Source organism: Cyprinus carpio, chromosome B5 (assembly GCF_018340385.1).
Source record: "Cyprinus carpio isolate SPL01 chromosome B5, ASM1834038v1, whole genome shotgun sequence".
In the NCBI taxonomy this organism is placed as follows: Eukaryota; Metazoa; Chordata; class Actinopteri; order Cypriniformes; family Cyprinidae; genus Cyprinus; species Cyprinus carpio.
The window spans coordinates 36,113,962-36,137,746 of record NC_056601.1 but is presented as its reverse complement, the minus strand read 5'-3'; the positions used below and the strand labels follow the sequence as shown (position 1 = coordinate 36,137,746).

Sequence of the window (23,785 nt, the reverse complement as noted above, 5' to 3'; positions counted from 1 at the left end):
GCAAAAATCTGGGCGACAAGAAGTAAAAGATAGAGTTAGACAGGGCATGGTGAGCGTGATTTCAGCAAGTACAACATGTTCCTGGAACAACATTACAGTCAACCAATGAGAACTGAGATATAACTTTCCAGGAAATGTCTGTTTTAGGCTTACAATCAGGGTTAGGTGCTTCTCCACCCTTGTTAATCAGCTATCATTTCTCACTGATTTTAGGAATAAATTATGAGTAGGGTTAGGTTTGGGGTAGGGATTGGGTTGAGTCTATATTTTTGGACAATAATGTTGATACAGGATCATGTCTTACTTGGCAAAATCACGGCGACCGATAGGGCATGCCTTGCCTGAGACCCATCTGAAGGTTGAATCTGGCTGACATCAAAACTAAACTAAATTTCAGTGAGGAGTTACTGTTAGCATAAAGAGTCCTGATGGCATAAAAAAATCACCAAAACCTAAATTTTGATGACAACGAAAAATGAGAGCATGCTCCACTCTGTCTGTGCTTTTGTAGACATCTAAAAAAAAGATAAAAATAGAATCAGAATAGTCAAGCATGTGTTTTAGTAAGGTATTTGATGCTATAACACAGGAGTGTGACGTCCTGATTGACAGCTTCTCTGAGCGAAGTAGTCTTTTAGTATTTTTTCAGGATTTCTGGGAGGAGATTGGAGCTTCAGCTTTATTTCTACATTTCCATAACTGAAGATGAGAAATCATGTGGTTATGACACGCTCAAAATGTGCTTCTTTAATAAACAAGACAATGTTTGAAATCGTGGGACTTGTGATTTATTTCCAACTGATTCTGAGGATTTTTCCTCCATTTCACAAGTCAAATAATGCCATCCATCTTCATCCCATGTATTTCTGCATGCTTTTAGGGTAATGTATAAATCAAAGTTATTTACATGGAATTTTCAATTACAGCAAATATTTCTGTCAGACTGAAAGAAATGAGTATTCTGTAACTGGGAAGATTAATATAAATAAAACAGCAACCTATGACTTGCTAAAGTTTAAGGTCAGATGTTAATGTGAAAGAGAATTCACTCCTTCATGTATTTAAGCAAAAACATGACTTCGTATATGGCCATGTCATATTTTTTAGATGCTGGCCTGAATTCTGCCAAAGCCTCCTCGTACTCTGCCAGGGCCGTCTCGAGTTTACCTTTCTCAATATACCCTAAAATGCCTGAAACAACCACATCAGTTATAACAAACCCAACCACCAACCCCATCAAAATGGAGCCAACTACCCCAGTTGAAATGCAAGCAAATATGAATATTATGCCTGTCAGACTTCTCATATTTTTCATTAGACACTTCACTAAAACTGCAGCTGGAAACTGGCAAACTGATTTAATAGCAGTTTTATCAGCAGCTGGAATATTGTTGAAGCTTTGGAGAGACATATGTTGTAGACTCTCATACAAGGTAGGTTCCAGCTTCTTCTTCAGCTCCTCGTCAACCTCCTTGACTTTTGCTAGGATCTGATTCACACGTTCAATCATACACATCACAGTTCTGCTTGGACAGTGGCTTTCTCGTCCAGGGTGATCGGGCTGAAGGATGAGTGCAAGTGCTTATTGACCCTCTCAGTGAGACTGTTGGTGGCTTCGAAGTTGCTTTTCATCAGCTCAATAAGCTCTTGACTTCTGCGGATAATCTTCTCCCTTTTTTCAGGATTTCCAGGGTAGAACAAATCACTCAAAGACATTTTCCTTTATGTTAAGGTCTTGAAATAAGACAGAAACAATTACATAAAAAAACTGCAATTACACAAACACTGATTAACATGACAGACTTGCGCAAGTCAAAGTACAATGAATTGTGTGTGTGCAAGTGTTTGTTTATGTGTGCATGTGTGACAAGTAATACAGTATAAATAATCGTTCTCTTTAATAGGTTCACTTTAATGCTGCGAAGCGCTCTCTATTTTGGTGTGAGAATGTCTGTACCCTTATACCATCATACTATTTTATTGGCCAGTAGCCCCTAGCACCGCCCCGAGAATACATCACGTATGCTCATATAAGCTTTACGCACAAATTCATCAGACACCATTTCCTTCAGGAAGCGGATTATCTGCTATTTTTTGTGCTCTTCACCACTTTTTAAGAGCAGTTTTCACTCCTCAGAAAATGCATCAGTCCGGATCCGGTTCATCGCAGGAGGAGACTCATGCAGGTGCGTGCAATGTTTTGACCTACAACATGCTCTAACTGTCAACACTGCAATAGCCTGGGTTTAAAAGTTTTGTGCTCGAGGCCTTTCTGAGGAAAGGAGGACTCCTGTCTAACCCGAGGCACTGCACGAGACAGGCACTTGCGAGCCCGAGCAAATTGTTACGGTGCTTTCCTTTTCTTTGTCCTCTATCACCTCTTAGGATGACGCTATTGGCTGAGGTGGCTGTCTGTCATCATTATCGTGAGGACACACGTTGCGGGGAAGGATATAAGGTCGACGCCAACCGGAAGCAAGAGGAGGGGAGAAAGGGGAATGGAGCGGAGTCTTTGGTTTTGTCACGCTAGTTTTGTGCTTGATTTGATTTATGACTCCTCAGTTGCTCCTTAGTTTTTTATGTTGCTCCTGCTCTGAATTACCAAGTTTCAGATTTTTCTAGATTTTGTGTTATTTTGAAACTTTGAATATTTTATATAATATATACTTCTCCCCTTCTTCCAGACCTCCACCAAGATGGTTTTTCAAGATCTTGGAAGCAACACTTTTCAGCACGCATTACTAATCCCACTCTCGTGGCCCATCTCGTGCCGAATTCCGCTCCGACTTGGAAGTCACGCCCCCTGCTGCCATCCAAGCCATGCAGGATTACTGTAGTAGATTGTAGATTACTTAAGTGGGGAAATCTTACATGGCTACAGGAGGCTATCTCTCTGGGCTATGAGGCGGGTGGTTTGGCTTCGCCTCTAGGTGTGCACACTCACTCAACTATTTGGTGGATTCTTGAATGGATGCTATATATCTGGGCTATGAGGCGGGTGGTTTGGCTGAAGCAGGATGGTCCTCTCCAAGCACTTTTATCAAGTTCTACATTCTGGACATGAGCAGATGCTTTCCCATGGTCTTCCAGCTATCTTCCGGTACGTGAAGGTGTTATGGTATATCGTCCCATAGGCAACCACGCTTTTGGCCAATAAAATGTAGTGATGGTATTAGGGCTTCAGGACATTCGTCAAACCGAAGGTGTTCCCCTAGCGAGAGCTTCGCAGCGTCTTGTTCCCTTTTCAGAGAACCAAGGTTACATACGTAAGTGAGACGGTCCTCAACACAACATGTACACTTGCCAGACGCCAGTAAACATTTCTAATCTACTGCTCAGTGTCAGACTTGTAATACTAGAACTTGATGACGCTTGTTAATGGGTTTCAGGAAATCAGTGCTGAGTCATCATAACTGTTTCATATATTAACTGTTTAGAAGAGAATGTTACAATAAGGAAATAACACTTTGAAAATGTGACTGACTGACACACATAATATACAAGGTGTGGAGCAGAGTCAATGAATGTGTGCAGTCTCGCTTAAATAATGCACTTTAAACACAGTGGTGGAATAAACAGTACACACATCTAGTAACTAAGACAGATTCAGCAGCTGAGTGGATGAACTTACATCTTCTCTGGAAGGTGCACGAGCAGGGTAAACACAGGAAAGGCTCCTCAGTGAACTGCTGGAACTGGAATGATCTAGAAAGCATCTCCCAGAGAGTGAGTAGTGATGTAGTGTTAGGATTTTGCCCAGCAACACCAAGAGCAGCGTCTCTGATAGGTCAGCACGATCCAGTCTGGAACTGAAACCGAAAGCAGCTTTCCTCTTGCTATGCCACAGACACTCCCAGGAGCTGACATGGGGTGAAATTCCCCCCAGTCTGACAAAGCAATTTGATTTATACATTTACAGCAAAATCAGAGTACAGGCAAAATTAAAAAGAATATAATCAATTATTACAAATTACAAAATTGTAATAGCCTATTTGAAAACTTGAGGTAGGCTAATGTTAAATATAAAGTCATAATATTTTTTATTCAACCAACTAGTTTGAATACATTTGATTAAAAACAAAGGATTTGATGTTCAGAACAGAGAAAAACTACAGTAAATTAAGCCATGCCCCTGAGCGCGTTTTACCCCACAGAAAAAATATCATTCTAAAAATACTTTTTTATTTTTTTTAAATAACACACTCTCTATCTACAGGGCTTACTATTTTCATATCATTATATATACTGTTTTGTTCTCTTCTTACAGCTGACAAATGAGATGATTTACAGTGAAATCTGTTTTCTGTCAGGTCCAGCACCAGTATAAGCTTCATGGTGAATACTTCTACATTTACAGAGTCGCTCAGGTGATAACACACTATTAACAGTACAGCACAGCATCTCAGCTGAAAACCATACACACACACAGAAACGTTAAAAATCACTACTGTAATTTAAAAGTTCTATGTGCAAATTTTATACATCCATAGCATAAACGGTAATTAAGATTTTATGTACTCAAATTGACCAAAATACTCAAAATAGTAAATAGTAAATAACAAACTAGAGAATACTGTTGAAGGAACGTATCAAAAAAAAATGATTCAGACAATACAAACCTATAGAAGTGACAAGGTTTTAATAGCAGATTTTACTTAATTTAATTGCAATTTTACTCTCTTAAAGATGTCGAACCAAAATTTTAGTGATTAAATGCTGCTCTGTTTCTATGTTTTTAACATTATTAGGTGATCCACTGGCTCTGATGGTTCTTGAGGTTCTGATGGTTTAAAAGAGTAAAAACTGTTCCACAAAACTTTAACTTGATAGTTACATTAGCACATAGTGTTGTGTGTTGCTCACTAGCACTTCACTTAAATAGCACTTAAATAGGATTGCACAAATGTTTCTGAGTATTGTGGAAAATTATCAGGTTTTACAGCGTGGTAATAAAGTAATGCAGGGCGTTATAATGAAATGAATTTAAGAATTAAGAATGAGTGGAAGTAGGAGCGTGCCCGAGCCTGTGGCCGTTCTGGTCACCGGGGTTCCTCAGGGTTCAGTTCGTAGGACCGCTCCTCTTCTCCATGTACACTACATCACTGTTGATGAACCTAACTGGATGATGATGAAATCAGTCGGGAGTGGTAGGAAGGGAGCTCACGTCTTTGCCAGATTGAGTTGTAGGTGATGTTCTTTCATCCAGACTGTTTCTTTATTTTACTAAGAGAAACGCTGGATCGAACTTTGCGGAATGAATCAAACTGAATCATTATTCACGAACCGATTCATGCAGTTCTGTTATCACTCGAAAACTGAAACAAGTATGGTAATTTTGCTCCATATTTCCCATTACAGTGCAATCAAGTCGCTTGTTTCAACTGTTTTATTTACAATAGACAAAAAATACAAACATATATACATCTTAACACTGATTTATGCGATTGCCTGATCCACCGAATCGACTCACAATCAGGCCCCGCATCTCGCATCAGTGGTTGCAGATCAGCATTTTTCACACAAACTTTATATCATGAGTTTAATTTATCAAAATCACTGCTGCAGACCGGAAGAGACAGAGAATGGTTTGGTGTTTTGTCTTTGTGTCTTTAAAGCTTTTATTATTGCTGAACTGACTCTTTACGTGCAATTGTCACTGAATTGCAGTAAATTCTATTTTAATACTTAAAGAGCAGGTATAGAAACATGATTTTGTGACCAAACACGATGATTGTTTGTGACTGATTTTGTCATTTTACAGTATAAATATCTAAACATTCTGCCAATCAAGGACACGGCAGATGGAAAACGTTACAGCATTTCAATCTTGCATGCACTGCAGAAAATATGGAAAATATCTCCTCGTGTTTTTTGTCTTGTTTTCCAGAGCATAAATATCTAAACATCCTCAACTCAAGATACGTTTACTTGAGATGCAAAACATAAAACACGTGACGTTTTGTTTCTCTGAGAAAAAACTGAACAAAATAAGGTGATTTATGATTCAAACAAGAACAAATATCTGTCACTTGAGGAATGAAAAAACGTGTTTGAAAACGTGTTTTTCCTTTTTCTGAACCCGATTTATTCTGTTTTTAAATCATAAATTTGTCTAATTTTGATCAGGTTTCCTCCTAAAACAAGACTTTTTATGTTATTTTGCTTCTAAAAGTAAATGTTTCTTGATTTATGAATCTTCAGAACATCTGCCTGGAAAACAAGACAAACAAAAACAACCGCAGTTTTTGCAGTGTGATCAGAATACAGTAAAGGTTATTAAAAAGGCACTAAAAATCTATTTTCAAAATTTGAAGACATTTACATTCAGAGACCACACACTGACTTTCAAATTTTTTTTTTTCTTGGTCTTTACCCTATTTGTGTGTGTTTTGTGCCGTGTTTGATTTGTGATCTGCATCCAGTGATCAATTCATTCACTCTCATAAAACATCTTCATCAAATTCATCCTCCTCCTCCTCCAGCCTGTTGGTTTCTTCTCACAGATCCAGCCCTGGGCATTTTATTGCCCGCAGGTTTGTGCTTTAAAGTGCACTGTTCCTGGACTCGGGTCCGTAGCTGGCGTACTGCGCTCTCAGAGCACCATGGGTGGGGATCCGGTCGCGGGACACCAGCAGTTGGCAGGATGGGGAGCTAGGGTGGAGGCTTCCGGGTTCGCGATCCGCTGGGTATCTGTGTCGCGCACTCTTCTGATGGCGCACGCAGGCCTGCCAGCTGTGAGTACGCGCTCTGGCAGAACGGTGCACATTGTAAAGGGGCAGCTCGCCGGTGTGCAGACGCACGTGGTTGCGCAGAGCGTGGAGGACTGGCTGAAGCGCGCGGCTGGCAGAAGCGGCACACGAGGGGCTTGTCCAGTGTGTGGATGCGACATGCTGGCGAGCGGCAGGTTGCTGCGGGAGGAGTTGAAGCCAGACGGTGGCAGATGACGCAGCGCATGCGACACGGGAGGAAGAGGGAAGACAGCGAGGGAAAGACGCCGGCGTCAGCATACGTGAGAGTCGTCTGCTGTGGAGGGACAGTGGAAAATGTCTCAGTCACTCTGACATGATAGAAGATGTTAACTTTAATGCAGTTTAGTAGTAAAATACAAATAAACAAAAGGAGGCACTTAACTGCCAGAAAATGGTTTGTCTCAAAGAGCTGAGTAAATATTATGTTAAAATATTATGTTTTATTTTACATTTATTTGCAGGGGAAAAAAAAGGAATCACTAAAATGAATGAAATCTCAAAAAAATCCTAAAAATGGAATCAAATCCTCATAGAAGTCATGGACAATAATTAAAATTTTAAAAATCTCATGGCAATTAATAAAAATCTCAAAAACTCATTTAAAATCAAATAAACATCTCTGGAAAAGTCCCATGGCAAATAATAATGTATTCTCAAATTAATAAAATCCTAAGAAGTCATGATAATGAATAAAATCTAAAACATTTGTGAAAATGAATAAAATCTCAAATATTCATGGGAAAAAAATAAAACCACTAAAAAGCCATGAATACAAATCTTAGAACAGTCCATGGAAAATAATAAAATGTCAAAAAACTTGGGTGAAAATGATAAAATCTCAAAAAATTAAATAAAATCTCAAAAATTCCATGCCATAAAAAACTATAAAAAAGCCATTGAAATGTACTAAAATCATCAAAAAGTCATTAACAAGTCAATAAAATCTCTTAAAGTCATAAAAGTAAACAAAATCTTGAAAAAGTACATGTAGTTTTGTGTTTTATAGGGGTACATGAATTATGAAGATGCGCAATGAAGCAGCTAAAATAACATCTGAACCAGATATTGTTCTTGAAACACTATGGGATGTCAAATGTGGAGTGCGATCCCATCATGCACCACTACGAGGGCAGACGTGTTCGTGTCTCTCACAGACACAGATCAAACCGCCAGATGCTCCAGCTCTTATAACTCAGACTAATTAAGCAGTTAAAGCTGAAGAGGGGCATAATGAGCTGTGACTGTTCTCAGCTTTAGCTGCAGGGGAACACGTACCGCTCCTCTTCTTCTGCTGCTCCTCCTCTGTCCCCGGAACACCAGGAATTCCCAGGAAAGTGTTGTGAGAATTCCCGTACCAAACCAGCAGTTCCGTGAATCCGGGAGGAATAGTCTGGAAATACAAACACTCACATATCATTTTTAGGAAACACTAACCGGACATTTACCGTCTTTTGAATATTTTTTGACAAAAATATGTTCTGAGAAATGTTTTGTTGACATCCACATTGTTATTATTTCTGAATGTTTTCCTAAAACATTCAAAAACATCCTGATTTCTTCATTTGTATTTGTATTTTTTTTCATTTCTTGTGATTGTGTGACCTACTTTAGAGAAAACATTAAAGAAATGTTTGCATTTTATCATTGTAGAACATTACTTTTTAATCTCTCTGAATCATCATGAAACTAGTAAGTAACATTTAAAGAAGAACAGTTTTGCATTTGTCTAATAAAAAGCACATTTTAGTTAGTTAATTTAATTATATATATATAGAGTATATAGAAATTTTAACCAACATTAAATCCTAACCATAACTAACAATGATTTTTAAGCCTTTAAAATGTCAGTTTGATTTTTTATGTCACAAAAATGGTTTTTATTGTGCCTAAGTGAAATAGATCTATGAAAGGGTGACATTTTAAAATTCCCATAAAAATGAAATTTTCTTGCCAATTCAACACCCCAAACCAAAAAATGTATCTTCCTCATATTTTTCATGTAATTGGGGGAAAATTACATAAAATGGTTTGTCCAAACCTCTATATTATATGTTGCTGTTTTTTTTTTATATTTATTTGAGGTGACTTTAAATATGTGGCAAAATCATATTTTATATTACATAATTTTTTACAACCCTGTTTTTAACATAATTGGTGATCTATCTATAGTCCATGGTTATTATTGTTAACTAGAAACTAGCCACACACACACACACAAACACACACAACTCTTTTTATTGTACCTTAGAGTGAAATAGATTATGGAAAAGGAATATTGAAATTCCAATCAAAAACAAAGGCTGTTTTGTGACAATATTTTCTTAATATTTTTATGTAATTGTCTTGTATTTAAGGTTTATTTCCCACATGAAAATGTATTCATAGTTTTAAATCCCACAATATTTCCACCGTGCTCTTATGATGGGTTTGGGTCTCTGTGTGTTCAGTATATAGATGATGAGCAGTGTATGAGTTTTGTGAAGTAAGGTGTTTGACCTCCAGAGCTCTGTAGAAGATGCGCTGCCGATCTGAAGCACCTCCAGGTTCTGCTCCTGCTCGTTCCGGGCCCACATTTGATGTAGGTCATCCAGCTGCGCTGGTCCTCCTGACCGGCATCGATGAAGCAGCGCACTGTGCCGTCCTCGTTAAAAACACCTGAACACACACACACTTTCCACTCTGCATTAGAACCTTTTTCATTTAAACCAGTTTCCCATTCAGAATAATGCAACACACACACATTTTTTCTCTCTCCCACCCAAACTTTCTCTCTCCACCCACACCACAACTCTCTCTCTCTCTCTCTCTCTCACACCCAGACCACACCCACCCCACCCACTCTCTCTCACCCACACACTCTCTCTCTCTCTCCCCCACCCCCTCTCTCTCTCTCTCTCACACACACACACTCTCTCACACACACTCTCTCTCTCTCTCCCTCTCTCTCTCTCTCTTCCACACACACACACCCACCCCTCCTCTCTCTCTCACAAACCACACACACACACCCACACCACACACAACACTCTCCTCTCTCTCTCTCTCTCTCTCACACACACACACACACACACACACTCCCTCTCTCTCTCACACACACACACTCACTCACTCTCCTCTCTACACACACACAGTCTCTCTCACACACACCTCTCTCTCTCTCTCTCCTCTCTCTCTGTCTCTCTCACACAACCTACACACCTCTCTCTCTCTCTCTCTACTCTCACACCACCTGCCCCATGGAGGTTATTGTTCTTCCTCCAGTCCACGTGCTCGGGGGACACGAGCCTCCCGGGAGAACGGGCCCATCTCGGTGCCAGCTTTGATCCAGGTCTTGGAGAAAATCCCCAGCCCTTCCCCGGGTACTGAGCTCTGAGCAATGATGACCTCGCTGGGCATGGACCAGACTGGACAGCTTTCTGCACCTCTGCAGGACACCATCAGTATCTAAGAACATCATCAGCGACATTCAGCGCTCCTCAAGAATAAAGCTTCTTCATTGGGGGAGTTACTTTTAACACGCATCAGAAAGTCTTTCCATTTTCACACAAAAGCTTCTTTAGATTATCCAAATATTCGTTCACATTAAGAAAAAAAAATGGCACTTTATTTTAAGGTGTCCCTGTTACATGTACTTACTAGTTATAATAACAATAAATTATGCATAATTACATTGCAAGTAAACCTTAGCCAAAACACTAATCCTGACCATAACCATATATAGTAAGAGCATGGTAGTTCAATTAATATTACTCATACTTAAAGTTTACTTACAGCATGTAAACACAGGACACCGTGCAAAATTAAAGTGTCACTAAAATGGTGCCCAATCACTGAATAAAACCCACCATTCCTGAAGACCTTAATTTGTTAATACCCGCAGCACTTATCTACAGGTGTCCTTGTTACACCTTGCATGCACTTTATTAGGCTGTCACTAATAACATTTAATTATGAATAATTACCATGCAAGTAAAACTTAAGCCAAACCAACTATATCTGATGCAAAAACATCTAAAAGAGCAATTAATAATATGTAATTAAGTATAAAACCTTACTCAGTATATGTTTAATTACACTGTAACAAGGACACCCTGTGTAGGTGTATTAAATTAAGTGTAACCCTTAATTTTTAAGTGTGTAACATGTTAATAATATGTCAGATTAATGATCAAATATGTAATACAATCTGTAGGCCTATATATCAATCTTACATTGATATATAGCATTAAAATACGATATAAGATAGTGCTAGAATGCTATATTAAATATGCCAGAGACCTTGAAAGAAAACCAATATGATGCTCTTGAAATCGTCTCGGAAACTTAATCGTGTGTAACGAATTAATATTTTAAAAACGCTACATGAAATTTCATATTCGTTTTTGGCCCATTGTTTTCAATTAAAAATATTTTCTGGGTCGTTCTGTGATCTATAATATCGCTTGTTATGCTGGTGTTAATGTAAAATGAATATGCACGTTTCAAATCATTTCAAAGGAACAGAAGTACGACGTTTATATAAAACCAGTTGCTAATAAGTATTTCTAGTCGCATAAAAGTAGGTCATCTTGTAATTCACACTGTGCAGGACGCGTCGAAACGAACGAATGAAATGAATCCCCTTTATTATTATTTTGGGTAACGAACATATGACCTCTATTTAAACGGCTTAAGTGCGTTAAAATGGTTGGGGAGGGAAACTGTAAAAGCGCATTGAAAGCGACAAAGAAAGACGCTCGCATTTAACGTCAAAATCAAAGAATCGAACAGAAGCGGCTGAAGAACGCATTCGTTCCGCTTTCACTGACACTCGTTATTCTCCACTGACTCATTCCACATTCAGTATCACTTTACAGCACGTTTGTAGCAATAAATGTGAGTGAATGAAGCGATGGCTTGTTTAAAAAAACGCAGGCATTTCGCGAACAAAAAAGCTGGAAAGGCGATTAGCATGCTTCGACATGCAAGTGAATGAGGACAGAAAGAGCACGTTAACGGTGTGTTACTGGAGTAGTAGCGGAGATGCCAGCTATGGAGAAGAGATCCGTGAATGGCGAGAATGGGGAGTTTTTCTCTGGCTGTCTCAGATCAAGGCTACCAAAGTTAACTAAAATGAATTTAAAGCCAGCTTCATTCAGTCCATGGCGGTTACACAACTCGAACGCAAGTGGTGCGAGCGCCCCTTTCAACCGCCTTAAAACGCCGTCCAATGGAGCCAAAAGAAAGGAGACTAAACGCTTGAGAACGGTCATCCCTGAAGGAGCTTGGGAAGACAATCACCAGCAGACGAGAGAGAGAGTTTGTTCCCAATGACCGATAACGCGGAGCGATCCGAAAACGAAGTTGTGCAACTTCAGCGGTTTTTTCCGACAAAACAAAAATCGAACGCCCCCCCCCCCCCCCCCCCGATCGAAAAGTGCGAATTCAATTGTTATTTATTACTTACCTGACGTAATCCAACAACATACACAAGGAAACATTTCTCCAAAACGAAATAAAACACACGAAACCAAGACAAACACGTGTCGAGCGTTTTTCTTTTTCGCACGAATTTAGTACAAAACGGTTTTCTCGCGAACGGGTTTATTTGGCCGTTTTTTAAATGCATTTAATTATCTCACATTTTACAACAATAAAACAAATCATCTAACTTTTAAAAATGCAGTTTCCTTCCCTGCATGTGAAATCAAACAATAATGTCATTCTACCATCATGGAAAACATATTAAAACACTCAATAGGCCTAAATTTATTTTTGTTTGCGATTTTATCACACACACGATCCAAAAACTAAAAGATCGCTTGTGCAGGACAAACGTCATTCGCCTTTAAAAGTATCAACTATCCACTGATTAAATATAACAAGGACAAAAGCATAAAACATATAGGAGGTTTTATGAATATTTTGATTGGGACACTTTTTGCCATTAAGAGATGACTTGTGTAAACAAATGTCCCCAGTTATCCTGAATTCATAGCTTACTCTTCAGCCAGTTCAGACTTTACGAAAATTAACCACTTGTTTTATATATATATATATATATATATATATATATATATATAGCATATTTGCCATTTTTATAATTACAGTTTTTACTCACAAATGCATGGTTAAACTGTCGGTTAGTGCAGCAAACCCCATGTGGTTGCTACCGTTTAACTATAGTATGGTTTTCTCTGGTTTTCTTTGCAGTAAAATCATGGTGAAGTGTCCGTGATGCCCCCTGCAGCGTTACCTCCGGTGAAGGACTGCGCCAGAGCCTCGGCGGTGAACGCGGTCCTCTGCTGCTCCTCGCACGGATTCTCTCCCAGCACGTTCCCTCCATCGACCGTGTGTACAGAAAACTGGTCACGCAGGGATATCAGAGGTGATGATCCTCACACAGCTGAGACCTGAAACCTGGACTTCAGCGCCAGAACCGAACCCATGAGTGCTGTGGCGTACAGGGTCTGAGTGGTGACTGATGCGCTCCCTCCGGATCAGCTCCACTTATAGGAGCCTGAGTGGCTCTGATGCCTCTAATTAGCTATTAATGACCCCCGACCCATCTACACACTACACACACACACACACACCAGGGAAAAGGAAAAAAAGCTCTTTATGCAGGAGCCCCGCCACCTCCACCCCTTTAAGACACACACCCAATATGAGAAACTCTGTCTTTGTGAGGAGAGAGAGAGACAGATATGGGAGAGAGACACTGACTGAGAGATAATCGCGCACAACACCTGTACAGAGCCTATTAACACATCACAGCCTGCAATTATTCTCACACATTTAACCAGCTGTTATTAACCTCAAACACACACACACAACCTCAACACACACACACACACACACAGTCTCTCATGATTTTTATTTATTTTGCTTTTTTTATCTTGATGCAATTTTTTTTCGTCTCAATATGTAATTTTTTTTGGTATAAGTATTTTTATTATTTAATTATATAGGTATTTATATTTGGAATTTTTTTGTATATTGATTTTGTGTCTATATTATAGCCAATGTATTTACAGAAATAATCAAATAATATTTGCGAATAGTCTAATGCAATTTATGAATGTGCAGGCGGACTGATTACATTACTTAGAGTATGAACTTATACAGTTTCAGTATTATATGCATCTATTAACTTTATAGTTCTTCATATTTTGATGCTGCTGCATTAAGCTTTATTACCGTAGATTAGAATATGACCTTTAAATATTCCTTTTTATGTATGCATATGTCTAGTTACATATTGCCATATAAATGGTACTTTTATTGATTAATTGGACTTATCATGAAATTTATGCATACAGGGTCAGCTATATTTATTGGATAATTTGTTTAATATGAAATGTATGAATAAAGTGTAATTTTTTTTGGATGTTTTTGTGACACACACACACACACACACACACATTGATACTTATTGTATTAGGTAAGTATTTATCAAATAATAATCTAAGAATATATAATTATTATTTATAAGTTTACATATATGTGTCACTAAATGAAGGATTCAGTCAGAGAAATTAGTCAAACTCGGTCAAATGAACGAAATTGTATTTTTTTTTTTTCACAAGGCATTGCTTATAAAAGCTTCAGATAATATTACATACACCAGTGAACCCTGACTCTGTCCACTGCGATCTGTGTCAGTGTTTCAGGGAAAGAGCGTGAGATCAGGGAGAGCTTTGAGACTGAACCTCCATCAGATTCACGACTATAAACACCAAACACACTCCATCAGACATTTATATATTCAATGAAGAGTAACAAAGCCATTAAGAAAACATGATATGACTCAGATATGAATGTAATTCATGCCATTTTGATAATTAAAACAACCTAACGATCTAATAAGAATCACATAAGTGTGGATAACGTGTTACAACACAAATGTGAAATGCACCCTATTTAATAAAATCTCCTGAATAATGACACTGGTCAATCTAATCAGGGCGTCCTGAATCGGATCGTGATTCACCATCAGGCAGGTAAAAAAATCAGGCAGTCTAAATCACTCAATCCTCCAGATTGTAAACTAATTACTTTTCATACCCTGAAACCGGTTTAGGTATCAGACACATTATTAAACCTAATAACAACCACATTGCACCACTAACAGACAGAGAGGAAACTCAATGGACAAAACGAAACATGCACACACAGAGCAGTAGAGATCAAACCACATCTCTCTCCCCTCACACACACACGGCGGACCGAACAGCACACACCCCAGACTCACAGACTAACAACTCACAAAACGCCCACTCTCACACAGCACACACACACACACACACACCTCTTTCTATCTCTCCCCCCCAAAACCCCCCCCCCCTTTCCCCTTTTCTTTTCTCTCTCTCTCACAAAACACCCCAAAAACCCCCCCCCCCCTCCCCCCCAAAAACCCCCCCCTTTCTCCTCTCCACACACACAACGCCTCTCTCTCTCTCCCCCACACAAAAAACCCCACCCCCCCTGCCCCCCCCTGCATTTTAAGTGTTTTATCTGGGGTGCCTGGGGGCCCAAAAGGGAAACTCATCTGTGTTTAAAAACCATTTGACCAAGAATCCTCCCACAAACCCCCTTCTAAACCCCACAAACACACCCACTGGTTTTCCAAAAGTAGCCCGAAAAACCAGATGCATTACATTTCACTTTTAAATACAGGTTCTTTAGATTATTAAAGCAACATTCACCCAAAATGAGAATTTTCAGAAATTTTCTCACCTCAGGCCAGATTTTCATAGCCCTTAACATTTTAAAAATTGTATGTGTTTAAATCTTTTTTTCTCCAGTGTTAACTGAGGCCGGGAGGTTTGGGATTACTTGTGGATTTTTGATTTTTTAAAATCAGCTTTTTGGGACCCCTCATTCTGAGGCCCCCATTCACTGCAGAGCATCCATTGTGAACTGATGAAATGCTACATTTCTAAAAATTTGTAAAAGAACAAACCCATCCTGACCCTTTTAATGACCTAAGCCCCATTTTTTTTTTGGGTGAACTTTTTTCCCAAAAAACAAGAATAGCAAAGAACACTAAATGCCCGGCCATCACAGCCTCACAGACAAATTAGAAAACAAAACACCGAGATCTCGGGGAAAAGAGGCGACGGCGAGCAAAAAAAGGGGGCACAGAGAAACCCAGTCTTTCGATCATTTTAATACATGGTTACCTGTAACCCTTAGGAAAAAAAGAAACACTAAAAATTAAAAAATTTTGGGAAATTTTAAATCCCTTTTCATTAAGCAAAAGAAATTTTTAAAACTAGATCAATTTGTAACTAAACAATCAACATATATTAGATCACAAGAGGGAAAAACAAAATCTGAATTAAAAATGACGGGGTCGGGGCCGTCCAAAATGTGTACTGAGACGGAGGGGGAGGGCCGGCGGGAAAAAAGAAAAGAACCCTTTTATCTTCCAATTGGGAAAATAAAAAAAAAAGGGAAAAAAAACAGGTAGGCCTCCCCAGGCTTAGCAGTCTTGAAAGCTTTTAAGCAAGTTTTGGGAAATACAACACATAAAACTCTTATCCCAACAAAGATGCAACTCAAATTTTTAAAATTTCAATTCCCAAACTTTTACAAATTTTTGTATGAAACCGAAAGAAAAAGGATTTTTTCCCGAAAAATGCAGGAAAAAAAGTCTTTTATTTAATTATATTTTATATATTTTTAAAAAAAAGATTTAATCAAGATCTGAAACATACATAATAGTTTTACAAGAGAGCAAAGGAAAAAAAAAAAACCTCACATACGCTTTTCCCCGCCAAATCAACCCAATAAAAAATTATCCGCTTACATTTGCTCCGACACAAAAAAACTACACGTTAAGTCTGTCAAATATTCGAGGGAAACCCATCTTGTTTCAAAAAAAAAATGGAAATAACTAGTGCACCTTTTTAAACAGAGTACAAGAAAATGACAATGAAAACAGAATACGAAGTACAGGAGGCATCGGACTCATCATCATCATCGGCGGGTTGCGTTCTAGTGTAACAAAAAGCATAATTTCGGTAACAAACACCTCACAGTTTTTCATCGGCACTGAATTAAAACTGCTTTATGTAGAGAAAAACAAAGAAAGGAAAACATTTTGTACACAGTCTTAAAACATGTCACCGACAAAACGAAACGATAACGAATTCAAGAATGCTAAGCACCTCGATCATTTTATTGCAACAGAACTAGAAAAATAAGGAGATTATATTGCAGCTATCGATGAAACACGCCGCGACTACGGTGGTTCCGTTGTGGAGATACCACATCTAATATAGATATCGTTTGAATTAAAAAGGACGAATAGAGAACAAACCACCTCTGAAACGTTCCCAAAAGGGATCCGGAAATCGCCCATTATGCAAATAATGGTGTACACAAGGTTATGTTCGTAACAATCGAAGTCCTGATTGTAGAAATAGTTCTCTTGTTAAATCATAGCAGAGCCTTCTACTAGCTCGTGTTTTCGCACTAAGAAAAAAAGTAACCGTCGTCAAGGAGTTGCAAATCTAGAACCTCTGTTACACAAGGTTTGTTCCTTCCTAGCAGTGATTCAAAAAATCTCAACTAAAGGGTCTGCAGTCGACCGATTTAAATGATCCTGCGGCACGAGAGAACACCACAGCGGGTCAGAGCACACACCCACCTTGTGAACACACACTAAAAGTATAGTCTTTTTTTTTATGTTTTTCAACGAAGGGCCTCGTCTAAGGAGCCCTTACCTGGGACCTGGTTATGGTAAACTAAAATTTAGTAAAATTTCATCTAACAAAAAAAAATATGATGGAAATCTGATGCGGGACAGGACAAACTTTATCACGTGCTTTTGCAAGGTACACACAAAGCTTCATTTATTTGTCCACAATACAGTAAACCTTGTGAAATATATAGATCTAAAACAGCTGGTTTCTTTGGTGGTGACTATCTGTTAAAGTGTAATTTATTTTCTGTGATGACGCATCTGTATTTGTCAGCATCATTACGCCAGTCCTTCAGTGTCGACATGATCGTCAGAAATCATTCTAATATGATTGATTTGCTGCTCAAGAAACATTTCTGCTTATTAGTCAAATGTTGAACCACAGTGTTGTGCTGGCAACAATATTTGGGCTGTAACTGTTATACATTTGATTTTTCAGGAGGTGTCACACAGGTTTGTTTTGATTGTGAGATCAGAAATTTCAAAAGAACAGCATTGTCTTTTGAAATTAAAATCTTTTGCAACAATTATAAATGTCTTTTACTCTCACTTTTGATCAAAGCCTCCCTTTAAAAAAAAATTGTGTTGTTTTTACCTGTGTTCAACATTGCTACTACTCAGAAAGTTTTTCTGAGCCGCAACCATCATCATAATTAGAATGATTGCTGACGATCATGGGACACTTGAAGGACTGGAGTAATGATGCTGCAAAATACAGCGTGCGCATCCCAGAATAAATTCAACACTTTCACCGCGATTCCCCCAGACAACAGACCTTTTAAAATCATTAAAAATATTTCATAATTTGTGACTGTATTTTTGAATCAATCATAGCAGCCATGCAGTGAGCATCAGAGAGGACTTGTTTCCAAAAAAATCTTTATTCCTGCCATCCACTCCAGTATGATGATATCATTATAAAAGGGTTGGTGGAGTTGGGTTTATCAACCTGGAGTGCCCCGGAGCCTGAGCTCTGTTCCCTGGCCGTAATACGCCCCCTGCTGTCGTAATACTCCCCAGGCGGCGCTATAGTCTGGAGGAGAGCTCTGCTTAGGATCCCGGACGGCGGCGGCTGAGCTGCACACACCCCACACACAACACTCAGGCTGAGAATACTGAAGGCCCGCGGGGTTTTTGAGGACATCAGTGAGGACCAGACGTTTCTCTTACTCTGTTTCTTGTACTACTCCTCCGCCCGCTTTGCTGATAGTCGGAGATCCGCTGGCTCTGGGGCCTGGTTGCGTGTTGACCTGCACAGACAACATACAAACTCAGTCTCGCTGTGATCCAGGAACATCATGACAACTACAGCTGCTTGATTAATCAGACCAACCAAAGGACCTCATAAGCCCACAGGATCATTTAAACAAATATGCCCCGTGTTCATTTAACATCGGCAGCTCCGTCGAAGCTTTCAGCGTACATAACCCATCTGAAACTGCCGACACTTTTTGTGCATTGGGGGAAAAAAAAAAAACCCCCGGGCCCCCTTCAAAATTTATAACAAGGGCTCGTCACAGAAGAAACTTAAAGTCTCCTGCGTCAGAAAAATTTGACTGTTTAAACTTTTGAGATTCAAAATTTGAGCTGACAAATTTAATGTTGTTATTACGTTAAAATAAAAAAAAATTATGCTTTTTAAATATTTTTTTATTTATTATAAATATAATAATATAAAAAATAAAAATATATATTATTTTTTTTTATTATTTTTATTATTTTTTTTATTTTTTTTTTTTTATTTTTAAACTTAGCAGTATTTCTAATTTGTTTTTTTAGTATTTTAGTATTTTTTTGTAATAATAATAACTTTTATTATTATAGCCATACTGATATATAATCTCAAAATCTTGGTCTAACCCTATAAGCAAGCACAAAAAAAAAAAATATTTTTTTAAATAACTTTTTAAACCCAATTGCATTTTTAAAAAAAAAAATAAAAAAATAAAATAAAATAATCTTATACAATATCACACCGCAGAGTAAAAAACAAAACCCAAATATAAAAAAACCTGTAAAGCAATTATTTTTTAAGTGAAAAAAGAAATTTCAAAGAAACAGAAAAAGGAAACTTTCTTCCCCATATTGTTTTTCTCTGTTTTTTTTTTCCTTACGTGAGTTTTTTTTTTTTTTTTTTTTTTTCTTTTTTAGAAAACTGCTGAAAATTCAGGGAAAAAACGCTGTAACGTCAATAAGGATCCGTCCCTTTGGGGCTTTTGTTAAACAAAAACAAACTGATCTGGGGTTTTTTATCGGGGCATAATAAAAAACAACAACGTATTCCTCAAAAAGTGGGAGAAAAAACGAAACCCGGGAAAAATTGTTATCGGAAATAAAACGCTCTCAGCCGTGTCTCTTAATGTCCCCCGCTCCCCAACCTTCCAAAAAAAACGCTAAGTTCTGAGGGACTTGCCTACTTTTTTTAATACTGCTCCCCCCCTTTGGAATAGTCCACGGGGGTCTGAGATCCATTGTACCTGAAATTAGCAAAAGGTGATCTAACGAAGAGTGCTTTTCCCAAAGAAACCCGGAAGCTTAAAGGGTCTTACGGGGTCCCCGCGGCTCTGAGGCTGCCCTGTCCTTCGTGGGTTTCCCCCGCCTCCGGGCATGAACTCTGGCCCCCTGACCACAAAACAAACACAACTCAGCATCACAAAAACTGCCGGGGGGCCACAATAACAGACCCGGCCTGAAACTGACCGATTCAACCGGAACCATCCCTGATGAAGAGGGGGTTTTGAACACAACTCTTTACACTCAATTTTTTTTTAATTCATTAATTATTTTATGCACATCAAAATTAGGGGAAAATTACTCCCCAAAAACATTTAAAAAACATTTGTGTTAAATGACAAAAGTGTTGCATAGAATTTTTATTCAACATTTATACATGATAAAAATGGAATGATTTTTTTTTCTGGATTATTTCCTTCCTTTTTAGCTTGAAATTATTTGAACAATGCCTAAAATTGGGATTACAAGCACTTCGTGTCTGTTTGCCTCTTTAACGAATTTTGGGATTCCTCTTTTTTAAGTCGCTTTGGATAAGGCGCCCGGGGTGACTAATGTAAATTAAAGGAAAGATTTTTGAAATATGAAAAAAAAAAAAATTTAAAAAAAAAAGAAATGATGCTCTAAAAAGAAACTAAAACCCAGTGGGAAGTCACTGTCTTTGAGTGATTCTTGAATTTTTGAGTCACTTTCGTTTTTAAAAGCACATTCAAAAAAAAAAACAAGTGGGCCCTTTCGAATGATCAAAGAAACATGCTCCTCATTGTTCAAACGCTGTCATTTAAAAAAAAAAACAAGTGACTCTTTCGAAAGAGTCAATGAATCATTTACTCACTTGATTCTTTTTAAAAGCTGTTCATTCAAAAAAAAAGGAAATGACTCTTTCGAATGGTCATTGAATTACTGACTCACTTTTGTTCTTCAAATGGCTGATTTATTCAAAGCAAAACATGACTTCAATATCTTTAATCACTGACTCCTTTTGATTGTTCAAATGGCTGATTCTTCAAACCAAAAAAAAAGTGCTCTTTACAATGAGTCATTGAAACACTACCCTCTTTGTTCAAATGCTGATTCATTCAAAAGCAAAAAAAGTGACCTTCGAATGGTCTTTTAAACACGCTCCTCGTTCGTTTAAATGGGTGATTCATTCAAAAACAAAGCAAGTGACTCTTTCGAAGATCCTTTTAAACAGCTCCCTCGATTTATTTAAAAGCTATTTTTCAAAAAAAAAAACAAATGACTCTTTACGAAAGAGTCAAGAATCTTTATTCACTTGATTTGTTCAAATGGCTGTCATTCAAAAACAAAACAAATGACTCTTTCGAATGATCGTTAATCCTGACTCCTCGTTTTTCAAAACGGATCATTCCGTAACGAATCACTGCTGTGTACTGATCAGAGAGGCTCAACAGTTCTACTTGACATTAGCAAAGCAACAATATTGTGTATAACATGCAACAATATTAATTTCTTGTTTCCTGAGCTGCAGTATAATCATATTTGCAGTGGTGCAATGTGGATCAAAAACCCTCTCGCTTGTGTATATTTGCTAAAATATAAATATGAAGGGTGATTTTTTTTGCCTCATATCTGAATTTTTAGATGCATTCTAACATTCCTTCATCACGATACAGCCGTCCGATCATCATGCCATCATACACTGAATCATGTAATTACAGACAGCTGCTGGAAGGAAGAGGCCTCACTTCTGATGAGGAGTCGCTGGCCTTTTGGGTGAAAGACTGAGTCCAAACTGCTCTGCTTATCCTCCCTTCCATTCGCCTACAGGAGGACAAACATAATCAGTCATTAACAGAGACTGACAGTCAATTAGTCGGTGTTAATATGGAACTGGGGACAGGCTACCATTAACTCAACGTGGCCATATGCATTAAGTTTAGAGTCACTATGATTACTTTCGTTTTAAAGGAATTAATAATATTATCCTCAGGGAGGCATTAAATAGATCAAAAGTAACAGTGAATGCATTTGTAATGTTACAATGTTTCTAATTAATGCTGTTCTTTTGAACTTTGTATTCATCTGTGAATCCTGAAAAATAAAATGTATCACAGTTTCCACAAAAATATTGTGCAGCACAACTGTGTTTCACATTGATACTAATCAGAAATGTTTCTTTGAGCAGAAAATCATCATATTTAGAATGCAGACAGACAGCGTGAGAAGCGGATCCCTCACCCCGATCTTCTCGTCGATCAGCTGTCTGGCCATCTCCATCTGCTGAGGAGAGCCACGGATGGAGAAGATCCGGACGTTGGGGTCGGTGTTCGGAGGAGGATTTCTCTCTGCAGCTCCACATGAGCTCGGACTGCTGGTTGATGCTCTTTATGGTCTCTCCACCTGAGCAGAACACAAACACATGAACACCACCCGATAACAAGCCCTGTTCCTCACACAGATCTATCACGTGCAATGCGTGCCGTTTCAAACTAGACTTCATGGTTTAACCAGTTATAAACACCAGGGACAATCAAACATAAAAACACAGGCGCTAAACAACTGCTTGCTAAACAACCGTATAATCTACAAAGGTTTAAAAAGTGTGTGGAGACAAGGGAAGAATTAATAAATAATTAAAACACATAAAAATAAAAATAAAAATAAAGTTAAAAAGAAATAAAATAACCAGTTATAAACATCATGGATAAGCAAAAAAAAATTAAAAAAAATAAAACACATAAAAATAAAAATAAAAATAAAGTTAAAAAGAAATAAAATAATAAATAAATAAATAAAAACCAAACTTAAAATTAATTAAATTAAATTAACCAATCATAAACAGCAGGGACAAACAAACATTAAAAACAAACAAACAAAAAAACATAAAACTTGCTCACGTAACAGCCATCTACTCTACACCGGTTTAAAAAGTAAATGGACAAAAATAGTAAAAAATAAATACATAAAAAGTATTAACACAGAGAACAAAAATAAAATTAAATAAAAGGTTAAAAAAATTATAAATAATAAAACAAAAATTAAATTCCAATAAAATAAACAATAAATAAAAAAATAAAAAAATAAAATGACCAGATAGACGAACAAATAATTAAATTAATAAATACATAAGACCTGCTCACTAAACAACCTACAAAAAAAAAAAAAAAAGTATATGGACACAAAGGGATTGCTGAAAATAAAACTAATAATAATAATTTAAATAATGAATAATTAAATGTGTGTCATGATTTCCGACTGAATGGTTAAATCATCAGCTCGGGGGGGGTGGAGGTGTGCAAACACACAAGGGAAGCATTAGTTCACTCATCCGGGCGGCTTGACCCTGACTGACCCGGCCTCCTCTACACCAGTCCTCCCGCGCCGGGCCGATGGACCGAGCCGAGGCCATCAGGCTATTGTCACACAAATTTAACCGCTGCATTAATGAAGCCATTATGAGCTCCGGCGCAGATAAAAGAGCTGCGTTCACGGACGGAGCGGTTTTAGAGTAGGATGCTGGTTAAAGCCGAGAGACGCTGCTGCTGCTGGTGGTCTTCACCTCACACTGAAAAGAGCATCTAACAATGAGATGTGTGTCCCACACCGAGGTCAGAGCCACGGCCTGCTCAGTCCTGCTCAACACCACCAGATAATACATGCACAACAATCTGAGCTGATCCCATCATAAATCACCATTACAGTATTCTGACAACCCTAGAACTTAAGTTATTTGTATTCATAATTCAGTGTCTAAACATAAAATGCCCAATGCAGAGAAAAAAAAAAAAAATCATAATTCACTTTTTGAAAACATTTGAAAACATATATATATATATATATATATATATATATATATATATATATATATATA

The 23,785-nt window shown here is 37.9% G+C and overlaps 1 long non-coding RNA gene and 1 pseudogene across 1 annotated transcript; both read right to left on the bottom strand.

The window, feature by feature from the left end:
• Positions 1–763: 763 nt before the first annotated feature.
• LOC122137330 lies at positions 764–3,687 on the bottom strand. The gene is made up of 2 exons (XR_006154775.1): positions 3,632–3,687; positions 764–1,734 (listed from the first exon to the last, which is right to left on the bottom strand). It is a non-coding gene; the product is annotated as an uncharacterized LOC122137330 (long non-coding RNA).
• Positions 3,688–6,542: 2,855 nt separating this feature from the next.
• Positions 6,543–23,323, bottom strand: LOC109101402 (annotated as a pseudogene).
• Positions 23,324–23,785: the final 462 nt, after the last annotated feature.